Here is a 6,670-nt window from a genome sequence, read left to right on the forward strand (position 1 = left end):
AAGGTCTAGCATCCCTTCTTTCCCTAAGGGGTCCCTCTAGGCTTATGCTCTCTGTATCTCCATGGAGTTCCTCTAGGTTCTTGTTTCCCATCATGCTTCCTGCCTTACAAGCTTCCTAATCTTTTATACCATAATTGCCCCCCAGGTCTGCAGGAGCTAATCACAGGGGAGCCTACCCCGAGCACTGAACAGGCTGCATGAAGCAGCCTCAGGCGTGTCCACCATCTGTGTTAGTCCAGGTGTACACAGCACTGGGGACCTGTTTCCGTAAGATGGTAAAGATAAAGCCTTAGGCATGGGGAAGCCATAGCATCGGCATCATGCCTTTGAGGGTAGCTGAGGCCTGCATCTTTCTATTCATACAGGGAAATCCACAGAGAGCATTGCTCTACTTGACTGCAGCCTTGAAGGTGGGTGCAACCTGTGCCCTTCCGCTTCTGGAGGCTTCTAGAATATATCGGCAACTAGGAGACACTGCAGCAGAGCTGGAGAGTTTAGAGTTGCTGGTTGAGGTGAGGAGCTTCCAAGGTAGGGACACCTTGTGGAGGACTGCTCATGTGCTTGTGTTGGGGTGACTTGTCTAAGACAGAAGCACACAGTCTGGCAGTGGTGGCACACGCCTTTGAATTCCAGCACACAGGGGAGGCAGAGACAGGGGGAATCTCTGTGAGTTTGAGGCTAGCCTGGTCTACAGAGCTAGTTCCAGGGCAGGTTCAAAGCTCCACAGAGAAACGCTGTCCGAAAAAACCAACCAACCAACCAACCAAACAAACAAATAAAAAACCCCAAAAACAAACAAGTACCAGATGTATGGTTCTCAAAGACTTAAATATTTTCTGTTCTTTTTAGGCCTTGAGTGCCACTCATAGTTCAACGCTCAAACTTCATATTGAGAATTGCTCTTCCACAACCTGACCCACTCTCCTCTGCATTGTGGCACACAGAGCCGGCCAAGCGCCTGCCCTAACAAGTCGGTGTCTACAGACAGGGAGGTGAGTCTCCACGCTGAACCCCTCTTCCTCTCTTTTGCTGGGCATGTGATTCTCTTAAAATTTTATTTTTTTTTGAATGTGTGGTATACCTGTGTGGCAGGGTTGGGAGATTCCCACTTGGCTATTTTGGGGTGTGTGAAAGCTAGAGATCGATGTTAGGTATCTTCTTCTTTGTTATCTGCTGTAATTTTTGAGACAGGATCTCTCAGTGAACCTGGAGCTCACTAGTTTTGGCTAGACTGGCTGGCCGTGAAGCCGTGTGATTTGCCTATCCCTTACTCCTCTCTCACCCCCAATGCTGCGATTAAAAATGATGTATTGTAGTCTGGTGGTGGCAGTGCATGCCTTTAATCTCAACACTTGGGAGGCAGAGTCAAGTGAAATTTTGGGTTCAAGGCCAGCCTGGTTTACAGAGTGAGTTCCAGGACAATAGGTTTTACAGAGAAACCCTGCCTCCGAAACAAACAAACAAAATGTATTGCTGTACTGCTTTGTTTTTGTTTGTTTTGGTTTTATTTTGTTTCTCAAGACAGTGTCTCCCTGTGTAGCTTTGGAGCCTGTCCTGGAGTCTGTAGATCAGGTTGGCGTCAAACTCACGGCAATTCTCCTGCCTCTGCCTCCTGAGTGCTAGGATTAAAGGCATGCACCACCATCACCTGGCTGTACTGTTTTTTTTTTTACAAGAGTATTGGAGCTCTAAATTTATCGTGTTTGCATAACAAAGCACTTTTTATCATCCTCAACCACATTCCCAGAACCCATTTTTTCTCTTGTGTGATTGCTTATTCCTGTGATTGAAGCATTTAGCTTCCTGCCTTTAAAGTGGGACCTTAATGGAGAAGTCATCATCCTGATAGTAACGTCTTCTATTTGAAATGCTGAAGTGTCCTCACCCATCCATCCTGAAAATGGATAGATCCATAGTGAGCCATGGTTGGCGCTCCTAAACCTGCTCCCTGCTTTACACTTCAGGGCCAAGGGCATCCCTCCATTAGCCAAGAGAGTATTCTCCACTAGACCTTTATGGGGGGACGGGGTCGTTTGGTGAAGTGAAACTCAAGGGGCTGACTGACTTTCCAGGGCAGAAGATGCTGCGGAACATTACTTGGACCTGCTAGCTATGTTGCTGGGTGGCTCAGAACCAAGGGTAGGTGTGTCTTAAGGTTCTCTGTAGTTGAGTGGGTGGTTTGGGACCTCCCCTGCCTTCATTGGTCTTCCTGGGGGACCAATTCTCTCTTTGTGGTACTGGAGCCTGGTGGTAAGCTCAGGGATGGTGGCTCATGCCACTTCAGACACTGCCCCCCTTTTCTCCACCACAGTCCTCCCCCACCCACCTCTTCTCCAGGGCCTTGTATACCAGAGTTGTGTCTGGAGGCCGCAGCAGCGCTGATCCGGGCAGGCCGGGCCCCAGATGCTTTGACTGTATGCGAGGAGCTGCTCAGCCGAACCTCATCTCTTCTTCCTAAGATGTCCTTGTGGGAAAATGTCAGAAAAAGAACCAAAGAACTGCCATACTGCCCAATCTGGGTCTCTGCCACCCACCTGCTTCAGGGCCAGGCTTGGTCACAACTAAAGGCTAGAAAAGCACTCAGTAGAGTTTGCCAGTGAGTCAGGAAGACAGAGCACTGGGGAGGTGTGGGAGAATGGCTTTCTGATCGAGACCTTGGTTGGCGGACTTTATTCTTAGTAGTTACCGTAGTTTCTGAGCCAACTTTTTATTCCTGCCACTTATATCCCATGTCAGGTGTCTTGAGCTGCTCTTTCGGGCCTGCCTGAGGACAAAGAACAAGGTGATTTAATTTTTATTTTATTTTGGTGTTTTGAGACAAGGTTTTTCTGTAGCTTTTGGAGGATGTCCTGGAACTTGCTCAGTAGACCAGACTGGCAGAGATCTACCTGTCTCTGCCTCCTGAGTGCTGGAATTAAAGGTGTGTCCTACCACCCGTCTGTGATTTATTTTTAAAAAGAAATTTCTCTTTTGCTTTCTTTATTTTTATAAAACATGTTCTCATATAGACCAGGCTGACCTTAAGCTGACTATTTTAGTCAAGGATAACCTTAGATTCTAGTTCCTCCTGCCTCTACTCCCAATTACTAGTAATATAGATGTTTGCCACCATTCCTGCCTCTAATTTAGATTGTCCAATTTTTTTCTTAACTCTGAAAGTGGTGTGTGGGTTCCTTTTCATTGCACCTCAATCCACCAGACTGGGATACTTCAGGGGACATTCTGGGGTATGGTAGCACATACCTTTAATTCTAGCACTCCCAACAGGTAGATCTCTGATTTTGAGGCCATCCTGGTTTATATAGTAAGTTCTGACTATGTGGTGAGACTTTGTCAAAAAAAAAAAAAAAAAAAAAAAAAATTGGGGAAGCGGAGGAGGATGGGGACTTGGGTGTTTGGTGACTGTGTCTGGTGGGGGGAAGGTGCTTGCTGACTTTGGTGGTGATTTCTAGGGGCAGGCTCCAACTGTGAGCAGAAGTGTCAGCCTGATGTGGCACTAAACACCTTCAAGTAGCTGCTCTGCTTAGTCGTGGGCTGGAATGGGTAGCCAGTGGCCAGGATACCAAAGCCTTAAGTGACTTTCTCCTTAGTGTGCAGATATGCCCCGGGTATGTCACATTCGCATGACGTTGGCTTTGTACAGAAGGGTGGTATTTGGACAGAAGTGTAGGGATGATATTCCCAGATAGGAAGATTGAATAGGGTATGTTGTATATACCTAGGAGGTACCCACATGTGTACATATGCAAGCAAACATGTATGCAAGGCTCCTAAGAGTTCCCTGGTCTCCCTGTTGTCTTCAGACAAAAATGCGACTATGTGGGGATGGTTTTGCCGGAACAGGGCTAGTTGAACACTTTGTACTAGGCATGGTTATGGAATAATTTAGTTTTGGTTTTTATGTGTGTGTATAGACAAGATCTCGTCCTCTTTCTAGGTCTAAAGCTTTATCAGATTCTAAGTCTTTGTACTTTGGGGTGGGGTTATAGGCAACAGAGATGGTTCCTTTTACCTGCTTCAGACTCTGAAAAGATTGGAACGGAGGAATGAGGCCACTGCTTTCTGGAGGGACCCAAAATCAACTGCAACAGGGAGAAACCATCTGGTAAGGTTTAGTCTTCCTGGCATGGGGCTGGGGACAATTGGAATCCTGTAGTGGGGGTGATGAGGGACATACGGAAGGATGTCAAACCCTATGTCTATCTTTCCACGCTTAGGCATTGCCATTCTTTTTCAGGTCTCTTCCACTGTACTTAGAAACCTGTTTGAGCTGGATCCATCCCCCTAACTGTGAAGCTTTCCTCAAGGAATTTGGAACATCTCTGCTAGAAGTCTCATGAATGACCTGTAGCTTCCTTGTTTCCAGGAGCTTGAGCTGGGCCCCTATGGACCATCTCCATGGGGGAGGGTTTTTTTCTGCTTGTCCTCTGGATAATATGGCTGGAGCTGATTGTTCCTAAGTAACTCCTCCACTGATGAGGTTGGTGGTCTTGTGAATCTTGGCCTACTTACTGCCAGTCTAGTTCTAAAATGGTTCCATGGACAAATCATTGATTTTGGTTATGACACTTTTTTTTCTTTTTCTTTTCTTTGTGTGTGTATATGTATGTATATATATATATATATATATATATATATTCATATATATATATATATAGTAAAATCTCATATTTATCTCTTATCTGCTTACTACACAGGGTTGAATGGGAAAGCTCATGGCAGACTAGTTGGTGTTGGTTATTTACAATGCTGTTTGTTCAACATCCATCTTCCAGACCTTCCCTGCCTCCTAGGTCTCCTCTTCCCTCCCACCTTCCTTTTGGAAGGTTGGATTCTGGGGACTGAACTCCAAATTCTCACATATAAGTCTACAGTCCCTATCCCTCACCCCAGGCCCCACCATCTATCTTAAGAGCTCGGGGTGAGTTGAGGAAAAGCCTACATTTATCCTTCTGAGGAAGCAGTGACATAGTCCTTTAAAATTACTATTAAAACTTTATTTACTTATTTTTAATCATGTGTGTGTATGCCATCCATATGTGTGTGGGTGCCAGTGGAAGCCAGGCGTTGGGTCCCTCAAGTATTATTACAGGAGATTGTGAACCATCTGACATGGGTGCTGGGTATCCAGCCTGTGTTCTCTTCAAGAGCAATTGCACTCTCTTCACCACTGAGCCATCTCTAGCTCTGTTATTTGGAAGCATAGCTAATAGCTCAAGAATCTGCTAGGTGACAAAGTTAGTCCGGAGAATGTTCTTGACAGGCCTCTTGACAGGAAGAGTGGTACACAGCTTTAATCCCAGCACGCAGGTGGCAGAGGCAGGTGGAGTTTGTAGCCAACCTGGTCTATATAGTGAGTTCCTGGACAGCCAGGGCTATGCAGAGAGGCTCTGTCTCAAAATAATAATAATAAAATAAAAACAAAAATAAAAAAGAGAGGTGTTTCTTAGAGTAGCTCCATCTCTAGAAACAAACTGTCCCATATCAATCTGTGTGGGTAGGAGGTGAAGGGTGAATTGAATCAGGATGCCACTTGGAGCTAGTAGTCTAATGATTTCAATGAGAGCCAATTAATTGTTTTTTGGGACCCAAGGACCTTAAGTTACAGCCTGAATTTGCTTACACACTGAATTTGCTGTGTGTTCTGCAGATGTTCTTGACCTCCTTGAGCCTGAGTGTTCTCCCTCTACAGATAATATTTATACACTGTGGCAAATATGTATTCCCAAACCCTGAGAAATTGTAAAACATAAGGGATTAGTTAGTAGAGTGCAATGTCAATAGGGCGGTAATATTAAGAGCAGGGGTGCTGGTGACTCAGAACTAGGGTCCAGGGAAAGGGTGACTAGAGTTAGTATTTTTTTGTTAGACCTAGTCTAGCTGTGCAGCATTTGCTGGCTTCAAACTCAACCCTCCCGCTTTTAGCCTGTGGAGTCCTGGCATCTAGAATGAACACCACCATACCTAGTCATTTTTTTTTTTTTAAATTTTATTTACTTCGTTTTGAGACGGGGTCTCACTATGTAGCCCTGGCTGGCTGCAACGCTTTGAGAACAGCCTGATTTAAAATTTAGAGATCAGCCTGCCTCTGCCTTCTAAGTGTTGAAATTAAAAGCATGTGCCACCACACTGCTTTTAAAATTTATTTTTGAGATACTGTTTTGACGCCAGAATTATAGATTTGCGCCATTATGCCCAACCCGGTTTTGTTTTTCAGAAAAGGTCCTGAATCCTGAGTTGATCTCCAACTAATAATCCTCCTGCCTCTGCTTCCCAACTGCTAGGGTTACAGACCTAGCCCATCCACCACGCCCTTCATTGGAGCCAGTGTTTTAAAGGAGTACGAAGGGTTATTGTGGTGGAGTTCAGGATCCCCAGGATTGGCGAGAAATGAACTATGTGGGTTACCCTTACTAGCGGACTAAACTAATAAGGGTTCAAGCCATTGTGTTAGGTTCTTCCAGCAGCTTATAAACTAAGGAGCCAATCAGCTGGAGCCAAGTAGGAGAGGCCTCCTCGGAGGGATTAAAGGCTCTGCTTTTACCAGACAATCTGGCCTTTTACTTTTGCTGATTGGTCAAGAATCCCAATCCGTCGAGGAAGCGTAGTGCTGCGGCCAATTGACGTGGCGTTACTAGGCGTGTTGCAGCCTTGAGGCGGGGCCGGGCCA

General features: G+C 45.6%; 1 pseudogene; it reads left to right on the plus strand.

Annotated features, from left to right (window-relative positions):
• The first annotated feature begins 166 nt into the window (after window positions 1-166).
• LOC127225550 (Fanconi anemia group G protein homolog) lies at window positions 167-4,587 on the plus strand (annotated as a pseudogene).
• Window positions 4,588-6,670: the final 2,083 nt, after the last annotated feature.

The sequence above is a fragment of the Phodopus roborovskii genome, unplaced genomic scaffold, assembly GCF_943737965.1.
Source record: "Phodopus roborovskii unplaced genomic scaffold, PHOROB, whole genome shotgun sequence".
In the NCBI taxonomy this organism is placed as follows: Eukaryota; Metazoa; Chordata; class Mammalia; order Rodentia; family Cricetidae; genus Phodopus; species Phodopus roborovskii.